Consider the following 24255-nt stretch of genomic DNA (forward strand, 5'->3'; position numbering starts at 1 on the left):
ATTTTATTCACTTTATGAAGTATTCTTAACTTTATGAAATGAATTTATGTTCATTTTTGTTCATGTTCTGTTGAAAAACAGAAATGTGCTTAGAAATAAAAAGGGGAAGGAGGGAGTCGCCTAGCCATTTCTGGGTTAACAGCAGAGTTTAGTTCATGCTGATTGGAGCTGAGCATGGATGCGTTTGACTGTGATCATTAATATGCTAGAAACTTTTACAGAACTGACATTACAGAAGTTAGGAAGTATGACAGCTCTACTACCCTTTTCTGTTGTCAGCTATCAGGTTTATTACCCTTATCTCAACCCAGAACTGATCTTTATCCCTTCTTCCTAACTGAGGCTGTAGATAAAGCATCATGTATTTACTCTTGTGCTCAGTCAGTTCCTTTAAGGCAAAGGTTCAGAGGTCTGGTAGCTTAAAGAGGGAGTTCAGTGCTGAAGGGTACTTGGGAGAGCTATGTGCTTCCTCGGCTAACGAAGGCCATGACAGCATATTCAGTCCTCTGTTGTGAACAATAGAGGAAGTAGAGTTTTCTAGGATGAAAGTTGTCTGTGCTACTTCTGTTCTGTTGTCCAGCTTTGTACCAATCTGCAAGATGAACCTAATATGCCTTGCATTCTGCAGCACTGTGCCTTGCAACAGAAAATTCCAGGATACCTGACCTTAGATTTTGAGCGTGACATGTTAATTATTCCAAATGTACAAAGACAAGATCAGTTTTGAAGAGCAGTTCACTTTATAAGGGACGTTCACCCCTTTCCAAGTTACACTTCTACAGGTTCATTCCATTAGGGATAAAATATGAAAAAAATGCAGTAAGGAATTTTCAAACAGTGAATATAGGGAAGAAGATTGTGATCTAGTGCTGATATTCCACAACAACAACAAAAAACCCGCTGGCAAATTATTCTATGAGTAGCAGAACTAAGGAACCAGACTTGCTTCAAATTTGTGGTTTTATCCTCTAACTCTCGCACAAATGTACTGTAATAACTGCAGCTCTCCGCGTGTCCTCCCTGGGCCTCAATGGGACAAGCAGCAGCACGTGCTGCGGTCAGCCTGGGAGACTGTGCGCGGCTGCCAGGCACTGTACAACAGCCAAGTACTGCCTGCCTTGCCCTTGCGGGGCAGTGAATGAGTCTCTTACCCCAAATCCCTGCTTTCACAGAACTCATGGAAGCTTTGTTATCTTTGAGACATTCACCATGTTTTTAGAATTTTGCATCTGGTGAACCAGAAAATAAAATCATGTTGTAATGCTGGCTGATGATCATTTTAATCAAATATTCAAAGCCCATAATGTAATGACTATTATCAATTAGAGAAGCTGCGTTTAAGAAAACCCTAATGTGGAATCAGTATATAAGGAAAGCAGTTAGGCCAAACAGACTGTCAAGACACAGGCGCTGAGTCTCCCTTACATGCTGAGTAACATGTCTCACTGCTACAGAAGTAAAGTGCGGGTGTTTGTCTGTAAAGTAGGAAGCATTTTGTGTGTTATTACCATTAAACTAGGATTGTGTTGTAAAGCTGGGATGTGACTGCAGTCATCTTTCTCTTCTTCAAGAGAAAAAAAGGCATTTAAAACAAGGGAAAAGCTTCGTCTAGGCACAGTGGATATAAACTTTATATACTGTAACTAGCTATTTGACCTCTGCAACCTCATCTGTCTGGAGGCCAGTTCACATAGTACCCATGAAATGAAGGCCTCAGACAAATGGCTTGCTGAGTGTCTATGCAGACCCTCAGATGTACGCAAAGCATCATGAGACACAGAAAAGCACAGAAAGCAGAAATGGATTTGTAGAGGAAAGGACAGATCTGCCAAGCCCCCATCCTGGGACAACAGGGCCTATTGTAAGCATCATTTCCTTTTGTAAGAATAGAGACCCTTTTTACTACACCTACCCACAAATGTTCCATAATGACCAAGTCCAGAGGAGTTCGGCAGGGAGGTAAAGGCACACATTTTAATTTTCATCACTTTTCGTTCTCCCGTATGTTCTCATTGGAGCTTTTCCAAACATCACAAATCCTCCTTTGTATATCTGATGAAGCCAGGGCACTCTTTAGCTGAAACCCAAAGAGGATTTTTGATCCCAGAGACTGGTTTTTGTTCCTTGCCGAAGAGAAGCAATGGCTGATTATCACATTACTATTCAGTAATGTGAACAACTGAAACAAAATCCCCTCTTTCACCTGACTTTGCAAGCCACTGTGTGCTGGTGGTGGTGGTTTCACAGGGTAACAACCCCCAGGGAAGGAGAAAGTTACTGGGGTTATTGGGAAGGATGTCAAAAGGGGAATCTAATGCAAACTGGGACGAGGTTTAGCAGTGGTCTTCAACTCCTGCTGCTGCCAGGCTGGGTGCAGAGGCACCATTAGAGAAAGAGACTGCAGTAACAGAGCCCTTTGCTGCTGTTTGAAGCCGCGTAGTCTCCAGAGTTGGTCATGCCTCTAAAGAAGAAGCTGTAGCCATATGTAGCTGAGGGAAGTGCATCCCTCAGTAGTCACTTTTAGTGAGCTCGGAGAGACTCTTTGGGTCTCAGCCTTTGGGGTTTTATCTTAGAGCTGGGAGCAGAACTGCTGGCCTGGCCAGCCTGGCTGCCCATTTGCCCAGAGGCGTCTCTTCATGTGTCCCAGACTGCACTGCTGGGGACACTGCAGTGGGTGGCAGGTGACACACCAACAGGCTAGTGGGATTTTTGGCACATGCTAACAGTGTGCTCATCTCTGCTTTCATTCAGACTGATTTTTGCTACATATGGGGCAGGTGTTTTTGTGATCTGAAAAAATCTGTATTCAGCCCAGATTTGTCCTGACACTGAATTAGCTGGAACACAGGAGACAGATTTCTTCCAGTTGCCAGCAAGCTCCTCTCAGGGAAGAACATTTAATGGGCTACCATTATTGATGGCCACTTCCCCAGTCAGTGACTGGGAGCCACCAGCAGTAGCTTTTGCAGCAGTGAGAACATCAGCGCTGTATGCAGAGAAGCATGGCAGAAACCCCAGCCAGCTGAGCCCAACCAGCGTTTAAACCAGATCCCTTTACAAATGGGAAGAAGTCATAAAATCTGCTGTGAAACCTTAGTCCTAGCTTCAGCTGTTAGTGACTTTAATGGCAAAAGCGCCCTGTCTTCACTATAGGAGCCCTTTACTCCATTGAGCAGGTTGATCCCACAGTAGCAGTTCAACTAGTAGAAGAGCAATAAAAAAAGGGGAAGGAATAAGAGAAAAACCCCATGTGCTAAACAGCAACCATTCTGCTTCTGACTTTCAGCAAAGGCAGGTGCTTTTCTGGGGTTTTCAAATCCCCTTTATGGGAGCACTGCAGTAATGCTCCTCTTGGGATGTGCAGAGCCCTCAGCCAAAGGAGGACCTGCCTCTACCTGTAGAGAGGAAAATAATTCCTACTCCTCAGTGACAAGCCAAAATTCTTCACAAGTATGTGCTAGGAATTAAAGGCCCAGCCCTATTAAGAGCAATAAATTTGTACCAGGGATGTTCTTGGCCCCATAGCAAGAGTAAATTGACACTTTCTGGTGCTGTAGCCTGCTGCCAAAGGGTGGGAAGAAGTAACCCAGGTAATAGTAAAGTGATCTCAAAGGGGTTTTTTTCTGCAGCCTGGCTTTCGGAGTGAAAGCCAAATTCTAGCCTTGCGTGAGTCTCTCCAGAGTTTCTTGGAGCTAAAATACTGTGCTTCATTTATTACAAGCTAATCAGAAGTGTTTCTTGATCCAACATCAACACCCTCAGAAAGAAAAAGACAGGAGGAGGGAGCAAAGAGCTGGAAGGGAGACAGAGCGGCCATGGACAGGCTTACGCGCACCGCACAGCGCGCTGCATGGGCCACGGTGGGGATTGCATGGGGCGGGCAGGAGGAAAGAGCCCTTCCATCACCTGCTGGGGACTGATGCCCTCTGAACCTATAAAGACAAGAGTGTCAAGCTCACAGGCTGAGGGACAGATCCAATCCAACTGATACGTTACGCGACATTAAGATCTCCCCATTGGCAGCTGGGAGATATGCCCTGGCTACAGCTGCTTGGAAAAATATAGAGGCACCTACTAGTAGTGTGGGACTTGCTGCACCTTCCTCATCTCCTTGTGCTAGCAGAGATGTCTTCACAGCGCTGCACGTGCCTTGTATTAGTCTCCCGGTGTTTTGAGAAGGAGCTGTTCAAATATTTTGCAGGGAGCAGTTTTGTGGGTGTGAAAACACACAGCTTGAGGAAGGTGTCAGGGTGCTGAAGGCTGAGTGATAGACCAGCCTGCTGACAAGGGACTGGAGGAGGACTGACAGGTCCTGCAGCCTGTGGCCCATAGCCTGCAAGGAGCTGGCAGGCAGCACAGGGCAGTGAGCGTCAGCATCCTCCTTTGGAGTAGGGGTTAGGTCTTCCCTTTTCCTCCAGCCTGTGCCTTCTCCAAATGAGCAGTATTTAGACTGCTTTTTCTCAAGGGATGAAGTCTGCTGGAGTCCCAGCAGCTGAAGAGCAGACCCTGGCTCTGCCCTGAGAGCTTTGCAGCTCCAGGGTGCTGCAGAGGGGCTTTTGGCACTGCAAAGATTGCTGAAAGGGATGAAGAGAAGCTTTGAGTCTGGGGCAGTTTCTTGTGCACCAGGTTGTGTCCAACACTGCTAGGTCTTAGCCCAAGGGGACACGCTTGGAGCTCAGAGCCAGGTGCTAGGTGCACTCCGAAGAGGAGACAGGCTCTCACCCTGCTGAGCGGTGTGGCTGGGTGTGTTCCCTCCCGGGGGGGCTCATCCAAAATTGCTGGTAAAGGGCGAGGCAAGTGAGGGGCTCCCATTGTGGGAAACAAGCTGCTGCTGCTCCTCAGACTCAGTGCAGCCAGAACTGGGAGCCATATGTGATGCCTGCCTGGTGACCTTGAATTCTGCTGTTGAGGTTGGTGTTTCTAGCATCTGCTTTGAGGGTACCACGGAGTTGGTGGCTTTGGTTTTGCTCCCTTTTTTCTGTCTGGGGCCAGGTATAGCATCAACTTCTCCCAGCCTTCCTCAGTGGGTTCCTTTGCTCAGAGCTTAGAGTACTACAAACCCTTTCCATGCATGGAAAATCATTTCACGGCTCAGGAAAAAACAGATTTTTGATGAGATAAAAGTGCTCTGTGAAAATCTTGTGGACAGGAGCCAGCAGTTCCCGGGGGACAGAAATGCCTCTTCTACTTCTCTGTCTGCCCATATGCTTGCTTTTAAAATTATTTATAAAGAAGTTCCTGGATTGATGGAACCACTATGTGTAGCACATAACATTATGGATAGTTACCGAGACCCCAATAGGATCAATCTACTGTGCAGGTGGAGATGGAAGGCACGGTTCATTTCAAAGGGAGCTGTTTATGTAGGCTTAAGCAGTTCAAACCTCATGTACAGAGCCAGGACAAGCAGAGCGTGGGGAATTTGGTGCTCTGGTCAAAGGAGGGCTGTTAAAGCACAGCAACTTTGCTCAGCTCAAGCAGGGCCTGCTCTGTGCCCGTAAGCAGTGCCATGTGTCTTACGATGACGTTGCCTGACCCAAATGCATCAGATTAGAGACCCATATTTAGTTTTTTCTCACTCCCAGTGACATGGGCAGTGCTGCACAAGCTTCAAAGTGGTGTAAATGAGAAAATTCCCCTGCCCAGCTTTCATATACATCAGTGTCATCTTCATGCTGAATTCAGTTCAGTGGCTTTCCTTTTTCCCTGGGAGAAGGAGAACAGGCTCTTTAGAATCTGCCCAGTAGCCTGCGGCACACTGGAGTCTGTGAAACAAGTCGGTTTGATAACCAAGGTTCTGGCTTTTCACCTGTGGATCTCAGGGCAAACCTACCTGGGAAACATGGTGATATTTGAAGTTACACGGCTGATTCCCTCAGTGTCCCCACACCTTGACCCTCGTCACTTTGTGTAGAAGGCAAAGCCGCAGTATCAGTTATACCCTGGGAGAAGTTAGTCAGGAAATAGCTGCTGTGAGGGTATCTCGCTGGGGTTTGGCATTCAGTGGGTGTACAAAGCTCTCTCACACCCGCAGAGATGCAGTGTACTACAGGAAGAGCACTTAATAAGAGTATATAAAGCATGGCATCACCCCAGAGCCCTCCACCTCCACCTGCAGCCATCTCTGCGTCCTCCCAGGGCTCCTGCAGAATCCTGTCTGGGGTCAGTTACACACTGCATATCTGCCACATGCCAAGTCATACTACTTTGCCACTTACACCTGTTTTCTGACCAACATGCACCCAACGTGTAACCTACACTGGGGTTTACGTCACCTCTGAATTTTCTCTATGGTGTCAAATGTATTTAATTTATCATCTACTGTCTGTGGAGCAGACAGGAGCAAAGGGAAGAATCCACAACTTGCTTCCCAGTGGCAGAAGAGTCTCTGTCACAGGAGCAGCAGGAATGAAAAACACTCCTGATCCTGCCATAGGGCTCTGCAGAGCCTCACCAGTGTTCGGTCAGCTCCCCCTCGCAGGCACAGAAGTTGCCACCTTCCCCAGGAGGATGGCACCATCTGTCTCCTCCGAAGGCTGTGCAGGGCACTGGAGGGACTCCCAGCTCTGCTGTGCTGCGCGTAGATTTGCACTCCTCTTCCAGGGCGGACAAGACGCATCCTGTCCTCCTGGCTCCACAAGAGGAACCTCTAGGACCAAGAGATCACACCTCACACTGTGGGCTGAGACCAGGCTTCCTTGGGAAGCTCTCTTTGTTGAAATGATCACTATCCTCAGCCACAAATAACTTGATGTATGGGAGAGAGGGAGGGAGGTGGCATGACTGTGTCCGACAGCCTACATTTTCCTGTGCTGATTGGGACCTTAATCTTCACTGCTTTGTGTGACTTCCTTCTCCTTTCTTGTTTGCTTCTCTGGTATGACTTTACCTTCTGTCTGAGCAAATATCACAGAGAAATCTCTTGTAAACAGGGGTACATGACATTTTTACAAGCTGAGTTCAAGATGCGTGCTTAGTTATTTGCTTTGGAGTCCATAGACAAAGTAGACAAGCTAGACAAATGGTGTATTACCCCAGCCTTTGCCCCTGGAGGGAGCCATGCTCTGTACAGGCTGGCCCTGGCTGTGCTGGTTCAGCACTGGTGTGCCGTTGGCCCAGAGCCTTCAGCTTTCCAGTGCAGGCAGCACAGAGGAAATCCTCCATGCTTTGCTCCTAGAAGCCACACAGCTCTGTGTCTGTGTGCAGACAAACCAGCCTGTCTGCCTTCACTCCCAGCTGCGGTTTTTCCACCCAGAAGAATTCCTTGTTCTGGCTGCAGATCCCTTGTGTGGATGAGCCTCTGATGCCACGTAGCACTACATGGGTGTCTTGTTACATGGTTGGGGTAGGAGGGTAAGTTATCAAGCAGAAAATACGCCTGGCAACCTGGACTCCTAGTTCCTTTCCCTTGCCCTGGTGACAAGTTACTGCTGGTACAACACTTCCCTCTTGACAGTACTGTAGGGCTGTAGTGAAAAATTATGTTTGTTACATGTGGTTGCTCGAAGTGTACTCAGAGCTCAGATAATGCTGCTCAGCCAAGCACAAGCCTTGCGGTGCCTTCAGAAACACATTTGCAAGACGAGCCATTTCTACCAGCCATAGCTTTTCAGGACACTGGTCCTGGCTTCCCTGTGTCTCACTCTGCCTGTCTTTGCTCCATCATGGGATTTAATGGTCAAATAATATTTAAGAGGCTTCAAAACCAGATACTTTCATAATGTGAATAATGATAAGAGGGGTTAGTGAGAAGCAGTGAGTTACACACCAAACCAGGACTGATGAACCAACAAGCTGCCCGGTGACCTTGAGTATCTTTCCACTGCTCCCTGCCCTGGCTGCCTCCCTTACTCTTCATCCATCTTCCCTGTTTAGGGGTAAACCAGTTCCTATTAGGAGTCTGTATAATCCTCGTGTGGTGACATACAGACTTTCAGTGGGGCCTCAAAGTGTTACCAAAGTAACAAATTTTTCAGTGTTATTGATGCTATTTATTAGGCTTGTATTTAATCCATCCACAGCAGCACTGGTTGTTTCTAGAGTACATATAGGACAAATAAACACCCTTTGCTCTGCTGTGGGGCCTGCCAGCCCAGGCCCTACAGTGCCTTCAGAGACCAAGTAACTTCAGCAGGGCTTGCTGGAGGAGAAACCATTCCTTTGTCACCAATGTCATAACTCAGCACAGTTGATTTATTGCTTCCTGAGTCCCTCTCTCCAGTTCCACAGTGTTGTCGTAGGCTGGTTGTAGCGTGCACTCTCCAGCAGGGTGACTAAAACCAGGACCAGTTCCTGTCGTCTACATCAAAAGGAACAACATCAGGTTTTATTGGAAACAGCATGTGGACAGTCTGAGCAAAACCAGCATTGTGAGCATGCCTGTGCCACTGCCAGGGAGGACAAGGTGCACAGCAATGCCTGGCACATGCTCACAGGCTTAGGCTGAGCTGGGCAGGACACAGCTTCAGAGCCAGGCCAGGTCGGGGCACAGACTGGGATTACAGGATGCTCAGCATTGTGAGTGGAGGGGGAGAGGCAACCAAACAAGGAATGGATCAAACATTTTACCTGCATGTTCCTTAAGCGGAAAACAGACTTTTTTCCCCTCTACCTGGAAATCCCCAGAGGCAACATCTTTTTTTTTTTTAACCATCAAAATTTCCCTTAAAAAGTATCTGCCCGTCTCCAATCACTAAAGAGAAAATAATTTTTTAAAAAAATCAAAGAAAGATTGTAAAGAAAATGGAAAGGTATTTTTGTTGGGCAGCAAATCAACTTCCTAACAACTTCTAAACCAGATATTTTGTAAAGCCACATTTTTCCTCGCAGTACAGAATACATAACACATACCTGTGCAACAGCACCAGTGTCTTTTTATGTGTGTGGGTGACATTCAGAGCAAATGCGAGTAGAAAGCTCATCACCAGCAAAAGAGCTGTTGGCTTACTGATACGTATAGGTCTCACTCTCACTAGGGTTTGTCTTTATGTTTCTTTTCTCAGAACAGACGGGTTTTCCTGATTGGGTGTGGAATGTGTATTTATTGGTCGCAGTGCCCTAGGGACTTTCATTTTGGCAAAGAAAGCGAAGAAGACGCCAGCAGACAAGAGAGGGTCTAAAAACACTCCTGGTAAGTTTGAAGGGATGAGCAGCATAGTTAGCAGTTAAATGGTTTTATATGACATGGCTGTCTGCAATTGCAGAGGACTAGACTCAACATGCAGACAATCTTTTGAGGCCTGGTTGCCAACTTGGGCATGTCATTCGGGTTCGGCTGTAAATGCGCCTGGAGAGCCCCTCTCCACACTAGTGTCTGCCACCAGCCTGCTTGGGCAAGCCCCTTCCCTGCTCAGAGATGCTCGAAGAGGAAGTTATATTGGCTTCAGTTGAACTTTCTTTTTATAAACTAGTGTGAGCTGCTGTGTTGACAGCTCTGTTCCAGCATATTTCAGTGTGACCTGTCTCCCAGGGACATCTACACAAGGGGCTGAGCCACTTTGACCTCAAGTGTAAAGCGGTACCTTAGGTTAAAGTGGTGATGGTGGAGACAAACTCTTCAAAGCCAAATCTTCCCCACCTAGATGCCACTGAGCTGAGCCACTGTGTATGGGGCAACTCCCAGCGAGGCTTTGTCAGGCTTAGGCTTTCTCTAAACAGCTATTTTTAGGGTTGATACTATAAATTCCAGTCTCTCCCTCTTGCTGCTGCTTCTTATCTCCTTAAATCATGCCTTGTAGCAGCTGCTTGGCTCTACCTCTGACTTCTCCCTCCGAAGGGATGGGAAGCTGTTTTGAAATGTAATCCTTTTCCTCTTTTTCTGGCTGGGAAAAACCTGATCTGCAAAGTGTGGGCCACTGAGTAACACCGCTGTTCTGGTACCTCAAAACTCCAGCCCTGCCATGCAGTGAGGGGGAGGATGGTGAGTTGTGCTGCTCCTGGTAGGTCACTGCAGAGCGCAGTCGAGGCAGCACTAATCCAGGCGCTCAGCCGCATGGGCTGCCTGCCCTGCACAGCCCTAAGCACGCGGTGCCTGGGGCAATGACAGGAGGCAGCTATTCACCAGCTCTTCATATTGTCTGAATGCAAGCGGGCTCCTTAGCTGGGACATGCTGTCCCAACACCTTGCAGGCTAACTAGTTGGCCGCACCACAGGTGTGCACAGAGGATGCTCACTATGCTGCGCAGCCTTGATTTCCTCACCTCTGCCCTGGTCCATCCCAGAAGGCCAAGGGCAGTGCAAGCTCTCAGCACAGGGACTCTCAGGCCAGGCTGGGAAGGTCTGGTTTTGATTGTTGAGGTTTGGAGGAGTTCTGGGGTTTTGGAGGATTCACAACACACGTCAGAGCTTGGCCTGCTGTGTCAAGCCCACTGCACCACTCCGGATGTCGAAACGGGTGCTCAGGTGTTGGGCCACTGTGGCTTGTTCCTTTTGGTGTCGAACTATTTATGATTAATGTGTTTCCGTGACATCACTTCCCACTAAAAACCTGGGCTAGTGACCCAGCTTTGTCTTCCGCCAAAGCACCTGGCAAAACACGCAGCTGCCTGTCTCCCTTTCACCAGTGACCTGGGTGCTGACAGGGCAACTTGCCATCAGCCCCTTCCTCACAGTCCCTGACTCAGGTGCTAGTGGCTTCCGAGCGTGGCTGGCGGGGCTTACAGTGACTGGTAGACTGGGAGAAAAGAGCCACCGTGCCTGGGTGGCTCTCACAGCATGCTTGGGAAGGGCTGTGAGCCTCAAGTACGGTGCACAGGGTTGGCGTACGGGCTCGGCAGGGTATGGCTGTGGGTGGGAGTATAGGTGCATTTTTGGAGCTCCCTCTGCTACTGTTTGTTCAGCTAACACAGTTACTTTCATTCAAGAGCTAAATCACAAGGGGATGATTTGCAAATAGCAACTGTATGTTAAATACTAATTTGTATGTACATGTTTGGGTTGCTTTCCAAAGTCCATTTATCATCTCAGTCCCCCTGCATCTGCTGCTACGAGGCTTTCTGCCAACTCAGCATAATGGGAACTCCAGCTAACCCTGCTCGCACTTGTCTTGCTCCCAGCACCTCCGGATGAGAACTGAACATAGCTGGGTCTGCCATGTGATGAGCCATACCAGTGCTCGGAGCACGTTAGGGCTTCTATCCAACAGAAAATTGTGAACATGGAAAGGTTGTCTGGGATTTCTGGGTTCCGTACCCATCTCCTGTTGTCACTGTTCTAAACTTGGAAAAACGGCCCAGAAAGTAGAACTGGTAGAAACCATGAATGTCTCTTTAGGACACCTAAACTTGATACAATTTCTGGATGTACAGAGAAGGCTGATGTGAGACCTTCATCCTGTCCCAGTGCATCAGCTTGTGGATTTGCACTTCTGCTTCTTTCCACTGGAGCTCCCACCAAAAAGCACGACTCTATGTCAGGTGCAGCACAAGCCGAGCTAGCCACTTGCCCAGAGAGCTTAGGTGCTAAGTATATCCAATATCTAATCTGTGCAGGTCTAAAACTAACCATAAGAAACAACAGCCCTGCTATAAGGCAGATGGAGCCAAATTTACTACTATTTCCTACGAACCATTTAGGATGAAATCAAAACAGTCCCCTGCTGCCTGTGAGCGTGCAGGTGGTGAAGTCGCCGGCACCACCAGTTGCGCAAAGCAGATCGATACAGCTGAGCCCAGAGCCCATTTTTGAGGGAGAGTGGCGTTGTATGTGAACTGGAATTTCCTGTAAACCAAGTGCCCCTGCAAAAGAAAGAAATGTCCAGGAAACAGCTGCGCACATGCAAAGCGCTTTTACTACTTGGCTGATGTTTTCCTCAGCATCACTTTTTCATAATTTTTTTTTGAAATGCTTAAATCCTGTGCAAACAACCTTTTTCTCACCGGCTTCCTGTATGACACTAGCCAAGAGAAACAGCTTCATTTGGGGTGATCCGTTTAAGCCACACACCATATTGTCTGGGAATATGGGGACCAGGGGTTATTTAGTGGAGGCTGAAAAATGTTAATATTTTATCAGCCACAGAGTAAACAGATAAAGCGGAAACCACTTTATATTTTTCTGAAATGTTAATAATGGGCTGATAATCTCCAAAGCCTGCATACTTCCTGTGATTCAAAAGGGACTGCATGTACTCAACATTCACAGTGTGGACCTGGCACAAGTTATACACCCTCTGCAAGAAAAGATGTCGTTGGTCTGGATGGGAACATGGCACAGAAACCAAAATCTGCTTTCTACAGTTTCTGAATGGAAACTGGAGAACCACAGGGAAGAGCAGACAAGATGGCTGGCAACCCTGGATACCTGCGTGGAGCCTGACCCACACATGTCCTTTGACCTGGCGCCCAGCAGCACTAGTTTGAATCCTAGAAAGACCTGTAAGTGGCTTGGCACCTGTGTAAAGATTATCTTTAATTATCTTTAATTGTTGAATTGTGGAAGGACTTGAAGATTTGGGTCAATCCTGATTCACAATGAGGCCCATATAAAGGGCATCCCACCACACATCCGCTGCAGGACAGTTTTGTGTGTTCCACCTTGGCACTAGGCTACTCCAGGACCTAGGATCAAAGGCCCTGTGCACTGCTGGGCTGGAGCCAACAGGCCAGCTTTGATGATGACTTAGGGTTTGCATCCCACACTTAGCCAAAGAGGGAGGCTAGTCCCTGCCCATGGGAGAAGGCAGAAAATGCACAGATACCATCATACGAATCTGGAGAGCACTTGCTTGGGGAGGACAAAGCTGCAGGTCACCTTTGCCTTGTGCTTAATGACGCTTGGTCTCTACAGTTCCAACATTCTAGCTCCTGAGAGGTCAGATTAGACTTTTCCCAAACATCAGGGCTTATAAGTCAGCGTGGCTTTAGATGTATCTCCTAAAGAGGCTTATGTTGGTGCTTATACGCTCTGGGCTGATCTGAGTTCAGAAATGTAAGATGTGATTCTCTGTACCAAGAATTATTTCCATTTTAGATTATATCAAGCCTCTGCAAACTTATTCAGCTCTTATATCCAGAGTGACTGTATTGAAATCAAAATCAAATTCATGTATTTAGTCCAGATATATCATTTCTCTGGCTTTGTATCTGGGAACCCTGATGCTTTTCTGGCAGAAGTTGAAAGTTTCTGCCATTTACAGACCTGTGCAAAAACTGACAGGTATAAAATTCCTTTCTTGTGCCAACTTAATGCCATTTTTCTTTTGCAATCAAGGATCTAAACACACACACACATATTTTCTATAAGCGTTGCCAAAGCCCGGGGGGGTGTTGCACTCTCCCCTTTCTCCAGGGTTTCACTCAGATTCAGCTTCTTTAAACAAAGGGTAGTGTCATACTGGAAGACTAGAGCCTGAGCAGAACAAACCCTGCAGCCCTAACTGGCAGCACAAGCTGACCTTTCTTTTAGAAAGTTAGACTTTTCCTCAGGTCTTTGCATGCACATCCCTGTATCTTTTTTCAGGATGTACCCATTGCCAAGTGCAACAGATAATAACTACACCTCACTGTATTGATGGCTCTTCCTCCAAATCACAGCTAGATATCCCTCTTCAACTTTCAATAACAGAAACAAAGGAGACTTCCCCTAATTTGTTGGTATATATGAAGCAAATAATATTCCTTGGAGATCACAGTCACCATGTTTTCTTTTTGTTTTCAAATTGAATATAACTCAAATATAAAACTTACGGAGTTTTCCCATGTCTTTTCTTCTAATTCAAATCCAATATTTTCCCAATGCCATTTAGGTTTTATTATGCAGCAGGTACATATTACCAGCAGCAATTTAAATTAAGTTTAAAAAATACTGGACAATTTTTTGTATTACTCACTGAAACTTCTTTTGTAACCAGTGTTTCATAGGTCTTATCAGCAACAGTCATTTGAGTGTTATCTTTTTGTTCTTGCTGCTTTTTCAATGCAAGTTTCATATGAACGGGAAGATCAGGAACCCCAGAGCTCCATTGACTCTTTGCTACTGACGGAGGGAGAGATTCCTCCAGCACCACTCAGAGTTACATAGCTTTGATCAGAAACACTCAGGAGATGCACAGCCCACAAGCCTCGTGTGCATTGAAGCAGGGCAGGGCAGACACATAAACTGATGGTAATGGTCACAGCTCCTCTGTATTAGCCGCCAGCATCTAATCTAGGAAGTCTTTGCATTGCCCCAGTTCACCCCTGCAGATATCACCCACCTGAAAGCAGAGGAGCTGTATCTAGGAGTGAGAGGTGCTATATTCTGCTCCATCCAACCCAGTGAGCCTCGGATTCCTGCATGTGTCTCTGGTCCTCGCTGCCCACTCTCGGCTCCAATCCAGCCTGCCCAAGGCCCTAGTGTCAGGAAAGGAACTGCTCTGAGAGGAGGTCAGGCTACCCCATAAGCCCTGGAGAGAAGGGGAATTGGCTGAAAACACAGCAGTTCTGTTGCAGTATCAGCCCCGGGTAGCTCTTCCGGTGAGCTATGCATGCACAGAGGATGCCTGATGGGATTCCCAGACGTTCTGGCTCCCACTCTTGTCCACAGTTTCAAGTAAACAGTTTGGTACCACTTCCCTTTTCAATTCCTGTTTCCCTTTGCGGGCACATGGGCAAAACAAACTCATATTCCCAAGTCAAATGGGCAAACACAGCCAAATTGATTGTACCTTAAAATACTGTTTTCTGTTCTTTCCCTCCTCCTTTTTTTTCCCTTTCTCTTTGCACGTGTGTTGCTGTTCCCACAGCAGTGACTAAATATTGACATGTAACATTCACTGAACAAGAAAAACAAGCGCATGTATAAATATGAACTGAAACAGAGGGCTTTCCAGTGGCAGGGCTCACTGGTCTGCTCCAAACCAGATGGTAGCAAGAAAGTGCCTAGCACCCGTCACCCCTGCTTGGGGCAGTGGGTCTGCCCAGGCTGTCAATCCACAAAATTCACATCGAGCTGCTGGCAGCACTGTATGTGCTATCACCGTGAATTTGATGCTGGGGATGCTACTGGGATAAACTGATCATCAGGGAAAAGCCTCTCCCCCTTTATCCCTAAGAATCCTTGTGAATAATGTGAATTTACAGTATTTGCAACAGTCTCCATCCATCCGCTTCTCTGCATTCCCCAGCAGGTGTTTTTATTGAGTAACTTTTTAGAAATATAAAGCTCAGCCGAGATGCAACATCTGTTTTTCAGCAAGGTCTTGATTTTTGCACGGTTCTACAGCTGGACTGGAGGCTGAGAGGGTTAAATGACTTGCTCAGGTTCAAAATGTTGGGCAGGGGCTTAGGTGGGATTAGAGTCCAGGATGCTCACAGTTTAGTCCTCGCCTTCTCTAACCACTTCTCAGCCTCATGGCCTCTTTGGGTGCAAGGAGAAATTGTTCATGACATCAGGGTGTGTAATTCTGTAGCTGCACACACCAGCAAATGATTTGCCTAGAAAGAAATGTAATCAATCTCCAGTTAAAATTCAGCTTCATGTTACCCTTGGCATAGGATTCCTAAGAGTTTAGGATCACTGTGATGAGAACAGCTCAGAGAGCAGGAGATCCATTTCATGAAAGATGTCAGGTTTTAAAATTTGGTTTCACTCCAAGCAAAAATGAACACAGAAAATGTTGCAGCTTTCCTCGAAGTCTGTTCTCAGCTTCTCAATGAACTACATAGATTACGTTCCATAAGCCTTTTATTATCTGGCGTAGTTTCCAAACCTTGTCTCATTTAGATACATTTTTGAGTGCATCTCAATTTTTTCCACATCTTTTTGAAGGGTAGGTCCAAGAGCAGGACAGAACATTCTTGCAGTGGTCTCACTAATCCCTCAGGCAAAGATAGTATCATTTTCATTTTCCCTGATAGTCTCTTCTTTATTAGTTCAAATGCTCTTAGCCGTGGTTTTGCACTGGTGTTTTTGGGCTCCCCAGGTCCTTTTAATATTTTTAGGGCTTCACATCTTAGAAAAGGGACCTCCAGTTTTCACACTGGCTGTTTGGTTTTTTCATTTGGTCAAATTCACGTGCGTATTCATCAAACAAGCCAGAGCTCCACAGCAGTCTGTGGAGCTGCTGCTCTTCTTCCTTGTTACCAAGTACCACATTCACTTGTGGAGCCACTTATAGGTGTTATCCCTACTTAAGTTTGCATTTCGTTCAATATGCTCGAGAAAGGCACTGGCTAGCATTGGATCAAGTGCGGTGTCTTCTAGGACGCCACCAGAAACAGCCCCATTCCATTGCAGTTCCTCATTTACATCCAGTTTGTGTTCAGTCAGTTCCCTAATTGTAATCAACTTTAGAGATGCTACACTGCTTTGTAGAGTGCTTATGATTTTTATCAGAATGTCTTGCAGACAAACCTTATGCCTTACAGGAAACTCTCTGTATTATATCAACACAAGGATTTTTGTTAATGAAGCTTGTGATTCCATCAAAAACCAATACAATATTAGTTTGACCAAACCTATTTTCCACGACACTATGCTGACTAGCATGAAATATACTACCTTTAAATTCTTCAGTGCTTGTATCCAGTATGAGTCTTTTCGCAACTGAACCCAGAATGAATATCAGAATAACTGACTTAATACCACCTCGGGTTTCCCATCTACCCCTGTTCAGATGTTGGCACTATCTGCAATTCTCTTCAGTCTCATGGATTTTCCCTCACGTTCCAAAATTTCCTTAAAACCAACAAGAGCATGTCATACAGCTCCCACTTCTGCTGATCTTAATGCACCTGACTGCTTCCTGTTGAAAGTTCTCCCTGGTTTCTGATGGACCAGAGAGCATGTCATTATCACTGAAAGATATAAATATGCCACTTTTCTTTCTTTTTCAAATTTGGAATATAGATAGGTATTTTTCAGCGCTTCCTGACTGAGGGACTGGTCATACTGGGCTATAATGGGCTTCATTACTTCTGGATACGTTTCTTAGTTTTCCATTGCTAGTCTTACTTCGAAAGGCAGTTTTTAGTTTCCCTCTCACCCAGGGTAAGAGTGATGATGTTAATAACCCTGTTGAACTCCACCCTTAAGCACCATTAACTGGGAGGGGCTTAGTTTCCATTGCAGTTGGTCCTTGAATAGCTTTGATTAAGCATTTGTTTAAGTGCTTAATTAAGATCTGAACGATCTCTTAGCTCCAAAGTGGGACACCAGCAAGTGTTGAACTCTCATGCAGAACGAGTTGCTCCTTTCTGCAGAACTTAATGTCCAGTGTCTGTGCACAGTGTGACGTTGTATTATCTGATCTCCACTATGCAAACTCCATCTACGGGTTTTGGGAGAGCCAGGACTCTGTGCTTCAATTGTCTTTACTGAAATAGATCTTAATTTATATAGTAAATACTTACTTTACATGTGCCACTTTGAACTCTTCATTTCAGGTACAGATGCTTGTGAATAAACCTTTTGTCTCACTGCCAGATCTGTGGGTTTAGACAAGTATGAAGGGCTGTAAGTAGGATCTGGCTGATTCACAGAAACATTTGTTTTCATCCAATAACTAATATGGAAGCTCACTATTCAAAATTGGGTTCTGTTGAGTGCAGAGAGTAGTTATCTGTAATAGGAAGTTTTAGGTTTGCCAAGCTAAGGAAGCTATCTCAAGCTTATCTCATCTGTCTGATCATATTTTTCACTGAAAAAGGAATGATTCTCCTTCGTCAGCTCATGCCATGACATGGACATCCACAGAGACTCTGAGCAATGCTCACCAAAGTGAATGGAGAGAGTTATGGCTCGATGCAGTTTGTGATTTTGTTGAACACTGCTATAGGTAGTGCCTGTTGAAAACTTACCCAGGCTTTGCAGAAGTGTAAGCCCTTTGCTTAATCTGCTCCTAAGCAGAACCTTGATGTTACCCAGACAAATCTCTGACTATGGGTTATTTGCAAATGATAGCATGTGATTTGCCACCTTAGGCCAGCATAGCTGTTTTGCTCTGCTCGGCCAGTGGCATTGTTTCAGAAGGGAGGATATCCAGAACTGTTTGCTAATAAAAGTCATCGATAATCATGTGTGTAAAGTTCATTAATTTCCTGACACTTGCCAGTGTTTTCACATTAAGCCAGGGGCTGTCCAAATTCTTGTAAGTAATAAATCACATGCCTCACCCTCCACACAACAGCAGAGCCAAGTTTATTGAATAAAATATTCACACGGTGCCTATTCATCTCCTTGTGGTTAGGACCCATTCAGGTGAGCACAGGCATCCAGCTGGTAGCTGGCGTGCTGTTTGCTGGCTCAGGCGAAGGCAGCTTGGGGTTCCCACTGTTCATATCCTCTGATGCCCAAATGGCAGTGGTTTCCTTGGTGCCTTTGAGAGTGGGTCATGCACAAGGCAGAAAGCAGCCGACAACCAACCTAAAGCTGCTTTCTGTACCTGCCAGGGGTGGATTTAGGCCATTCTTCTTCTTGCAAAGATGCTATCACCAGACCGTTCATCTTGGGCAGTAAGTCCTCTAGTCCTTGTGCGGCTCTGTATTCAAACAAAGCAAACTGCCTGCTGCATCCCGTAAAGCAGACTGTCACAATAAAGATTTAACAAGAATATTAATGTCATTGGCTAGAAAGAAAGATGCTGTCTAAATGATTATTTTCCTTGAGTATTTTAACAGAAGTTTTAGTTCAGCGTGAAGAGCAGCTTTACCTCCTTTTATAAGAATTGGCAGGAAGAGGTAATATTTTAGCTGACGCGTAATCTGTCTTGACTCTATTGCTTTTTTATTGTTTGTCAGAAAGGCCCTGGGGATAAACATTATTTCTTTGTCTGTTTGGGCCCTGGCTTTGTGCCAAGGACACATTTCTCACACCAAGCATGTTTCTGCATACCGGTGGGGGAAAGACTGGGTGAGGACAAATTACCAGCTCTGCACACAGGCCTCTCAGGTGCCATTTACACATCTGTCGAGAGGTCATGGGAGTCAGACAGTGTGAGAGGGAACAGGCTGCAGGGAGCTTCCCAAGCTCCCCTGGAAGTTGTCAGCTGGTGATTTCAGTACGACGTCTCACACCTTGCTCCCAACACTTGTGGCTGAAGAGCTGGAAACCACTCAGCCAGCACAGAGGGAGGCCAGCAAGCCAGACAGATACTCTTGCTGTGTGTATAGATGAGCCCAGACAATGACTTGAGCAATGATTTGCTGATTCAGGTAAAGCAAATTCTCTCACTTGATCTCTTGCAGCATATGATAAAGAAAGAGCTGACTTACGTTCCCAGCAAAGCTCTTGAGCTTTACAGTTTGGAGAGCTCATTTCCCTAGGTGCCAGCTCTGGAGTCAGTTTTCCTGGGATGCCAAACACACGGCAATTGCCTAGCATGTTTGTTATCATCCGCACCTAATAAAACCTTACAATTTTATGCCCTCCTCTGTCCACCATCCTTCTGTCACCTCCTCTGTGAGTTGTTGAGATGTTAAGTCTGTGCCGTTCTGGCCTTTTCAGTCCTTGGGGCTTGTATGGGCAGTCCTCTCTCTTAAACTGAATGTGAACATCCCGAAAGCACAAGGTTTCACATTCAGGAGATTACCATAGCTCTGCTGCTGAAATCCAGCCCAGTTCTCATCTTTCACTGCTCCTACCATGGAGACAGAGACTGTTTGGCCTGATATGACCAGTGTAAATACTTCTCCTCTATGTGGCAAAAACAGTTGTTCTCACTCTTGCCTCTTGACTTTAAGATGGTTTCTAGCATCTGCTGTGCGCAGCACCATGTTGTGCAGATGCAGGCAGAAATCCCAGAAAACAAGTCCCCAAGAAGGTGTTAACTGCCCAGCCTTCTCTGGAGACACTAGATCTCAGTACAGCAGAAGACCTAGAGCAGAGATCTGATCTTACTGAAATGTGGGATATTAAATGTTGATAGCTGTAGCTGTGGACTCTGCTTTTCAAGAGAACTGAGCATAAAGGAAGCAATGAAGCCAGGGGTTGTCAGTGAAATCATGGGCTTTCAGCCGTATCAGAGGCCCCAGGTATCCATAACCTCTCTAGGTTTCTTCGCCAAGCAGTGAGAGCCTTTTTGTTCAATGAGCTCAACAGAATTCGAAGCAGAGCCGGCCAAGCTATAGGAAATCCTGGCTAGCAACACGCTCTGGAAAAGGAAACAAAAAAGTAAAAGGAAAAGGAAAAACAGTATTAAGGAGAAAGAAGGAGAAGGAGAGGAGCACAGGAGAAAATGGAAGCACTTCCAGGTGCTGAGGTGCCCACCCAGCAGGGAGTTGTCAGGGTCTGAACCACCTATCTCCATGGGATGTTTTTTTGGTTGGTTTTGTCTTCCATCACCTGGAGCACAGCAGCCCAGCCAGCTGCCCCCTCTGTCTCTGCTGCTTTAGAGAGGCTTTATCTCCTGTCTGGCACCTTTGGGTCTTTCCTCTCACCGAAAGGACTGGAGGTCTCATCCAACTTTCCAGTTTGACTCTCAAAGTTTGTCTAGGTTGACAATATGGAGAGATCCTAGAATGCTCCTTCTGCTCTGCAAAGGGATCCAACAGCCCCAGCTGGGTCTTGCTGGGTGGGTAGGGAAGAGAAGGGTGCTCTTTACTCCTGCTGACCTTCCTGAGATGAGCAAGATCGCTATCTTGAAACAGCTGAAAGAATATTCGCTAAGAAAACCAGAGGAGGAAAGATCCCATCTGTCTGTGTATGATTGCTGTTTCTTCACCAAATAAACCCCTGTTTCAAAACTGGCTGCTGACTGTGGATTGCTGGAAGCACTGAACAGCTAACCTGGGATACTCTGCCAGCAGCTACTATGAAACTTGTTGGTCCTAAGGGTGGGATAGTGTTAGTTGGCTTGCTTGGACATAGAATTAAATTGCTTTTTCATATAAAATATATAGTCAAACCCCACTACTTAGGATTGCTGAGGGGCAAAGTGTAGAAGAGAACATGAAGTTCCTTTGGAAATGACTCAGTCTTTTTTTCAGTGTAGGACTTGATGGCATGTCAGTGGCTTGTGAGCTGGACCTTTTCTCCAGACATGAGGACAGAAGGCCCTGGGATATATTCCATAAAACATCATCACCTGAAAACCCTACATAAACTCACAAGAGTCTCAGTGAAGTAAGACATTTCCGGCATCCTTCTGAGTATCTATTTAGTACCAAGAAGGGTTAGGGGATAAAAAAATTCTTCGGTTATTACAAAGCTCACACCCCAGCCATGAATATTTTTCATAGTTTCTGTTCACTCAAATTTTTTTGAAGACATTTAGGGAAGTCCCTCTCTTTTCACAATAGAGACGGCAACAGGTGTTTTATTAGAATGAAGATGAAGAAAAGGGCATGTCTCCTGTGCAGAACCTAACCAGTCTTCCTTCAGACCTGGTTTCAGGTCCTGGCTGTACCACAGACTTCCTGGATGAGTCACAAACTAACCCTGCCCTGTCCTTGTGTGTGTATATGGTGGCTATGGAGTCCAACAGGTCACTGAGGAAGAGAGCTTACATAGCCAGCGTATATGTGATGTCTGCTTAAATCCATCTGTAATCTGGTCAGAGGTCTCTATTTCATGGGCACCCTGTGCTTTACTACACCTTGTAGTAGAAAGCTAGCCTTAGAGCAGTCGACTTTACAAGCTAACAGTGCTGTCAAACAAGAGATCATACATTCCTCATTGAAAGCAGGCAGTGATGAGAGTTAGCAGGAAATGGGCCTTTAGATCAGGGGGTTTCCTTACATTTCTTTTACTACATCATTAAGCTTGCTTCCCCCACATCTGGCATGTTGGGGCCTTCTAATCCTGAAGTCAGCTATAATAGAAAGAATGGAAAAGGAATTGAAATTACAAAGGAAAATATGCTCAAAGGTCCTCCTTTTGTAGGGGTAAAAGCAAGGAGAGTGAAGCAGGAACAGACTTTAATATATTTGTTCTTTCAGGCATGGGTGCAAGTACTGGGCTGTTGTTTTTGTTGAAAGCTCTGGGGGCAAAGGGGTTTTTGTCAATGTTTTACAAGTGTCTGGATGACAGTTTGAAACTGCAACAAGAAATGTGATTCCTGGCTTAGCAGACAGGTTCTGCAAGTCAAGCTTTCTGTTTATTTTAATATTTCAGAGATCCTTCAGTGTGTGTCACATGGACAAAAAGAAAGGGGGGAAACTCCTCCTTCTGCGTGAACACGGCCACAGAATTGTCTTAAAGGTGCCGAGTTCCTGCGAGCCGCATGCCAACACATGCTGTCCACTCCCCAGTCAGACCATCTGAGCAGGGAATTCCTGCTGGGCCAGCTCAGATCCATGTGTACACCTGCCTGTGGACTTGTACTAATGCCATGAGTATGCTCAAGCTAAATAATAAGCTAAAACTAAAGGACATTCAGCTGATAGGTTCTAATCATCTTCCAAGAGAAGTGAGAGAAACCCCTTGCCCAAGACATATAAAACTCTGCTGGCACCAGTTGCACGTAGGAGTAAGAAAGGGTTCTGTACTGGGGGACTTGGGGAGACAAACAGAGAGTCTTCGCCATTTCTAATGTAGGTGATCTCGTGAATCAACTACATAAAGACTCCAGAACCAACTGTAAGAATATGAAAATGTTAACTTCTAGCTCTAAATGCTTCTACCTGTTTCTAATGGCTATAACTTTCAATTGCTGCGAGGACCACAGAGGGTTTGCTGTGGTGACTGAGGCTACAGTATAGAAGAGTGTGTTATCTTAGGGATGTGTTACATGTCTGTGGCGAGGCCATCTTTGCAGTTAATGTTCTCACATGCATGCTTTCTAGAGATGCTCATGAAGGCTGTGATCAGATGGCTGCTACATGGTGGACTGCATAAGCTACATTGGCCAAGCTTTTGCTGTCCAGATCCTTGAACTGTTTTAACAACTGGGAAGGCTTTTGGCTGTAATTTCTCCATATTTATGGTTAAATGATTAGATGAAATTCCTCTGACTTCAAAATGGCTTTTAGAAGTACAGATGACAACTGGGCAGTCAGCTGTTGAGTCTGTATTGCTATCAGAAGTAGGAGAGTATATTTTCTGAGAAACTAGTTGATTTTTGTAAAGAAAGATTTCCCTAGCTCTAAACTAAAGTGGCTCCCTGGCTTTATGCAGTTTCCTGCAGAGCTCCATGTCTCTTTTGCATCCCTCTATTCCTTCCACATCGTGATATCCAGTACACTTTATGCTTCATCACTGGTCTGCTGGGATAGGCTGTGGACTCTTCAAACAAAAGGAAAGGATGTGATGGCAGCCTATGTGCTATAGCTGATGCCATTTGAAATATAAAGGTAAACGAAGGATAGGAAAGTTATGCATCATTCTCAGAGAAGGCCAAAAATGAGGCACAGTCTTCTTACGCAGGAAAGATGATCCAGTGAAATTATAATCTAGATTCCTTCATCTTGGCACGTGCATTTGCCATCTCTGACCATCTTGTTGCATCTTGTCTTCTGGGCTCTGAGCAATAGAAGGTGACACAGTGACTCTAAAGGGAAGGAAGGTAGATCTGAGTCAAAGGAAGCACACACATTGTCCCGTCCCCCAGCCAAACCCATTCCTCTATGGCAGTGAGTGATTGAACAGCACTATGATAAGGACAAAGGGGAGTGGCAATGTTTTGAATAGCAAGCGGAAATGTCTTTAGCCTTGATTAATCTGATTGAGTTCCCAGTTTCGAAGGGAACTGGAGGACAGACCTGGGAATTTTAGTCAAACAAGGGAAAAAGGAATCCTGGTTCCCAACAGGTAATTAATTTAATTTTACAGGAATATTGATATTTTGCACCTATAAGTGCTCCTTCATATCCCATAAAAACTTCCCCGGTGAACAGATGGTTTGGTCTTAGAAAAACAAGTAAAAGTGTGGTCCATTTGGTTAAAATAAGCCTCCTTACAGAGGGGAATTATAGGACAATAGAGTAGAAATCTGTTAAACACATAATCCATAACCACTGAAAAGCAAGAAGCTAACAGAGCTCTTTGTCCAGTAATCTCTTTATCATTGTGTGCCACACTTTGATACATGAACATCCTTCTGAGAGGCAACCAATGCCTTCATTGGGTTTCCAGGTCTGGGGACGATGTTGAAGTCATTAGATATATCAGTGTTTTTTGTCTGGGCTTCACGGGGAATTTGGGTGGATTGGCACAATGCTGGACAGGTGGCATTCAGCCCTAATTTTTGAACATAGACACGTCTGGGTGGGTCTTGGATTCCCCACAAGTGAGGATTGTGCAGCTGATGTAAAGCCTGGTGTAAACAGTGAAAGATTGTTCTTTGCTGACTATGCCTCCTGGCTGATTTATGGAAGGACAAAGAGAAGTTAACAGATATT

Source organism: Opisthocomus hoazin, chromosome 13 (genome assembly GCF_030867145.1).
Source record: "Opisthocomus hoazin isolate bOpiHoa1 chromosome 13, bOpiHoa1.hap1, whole genome shotgun sequence".
In the NCBI taxonomy this organism is placed as follows: domain Eukaryota; kingdom Metazoa; phylum Chordata; class Aves; order Opisthocomiformes; family Opisthocomidae; genus Opisthocomus; species Opisthocomus hoazin.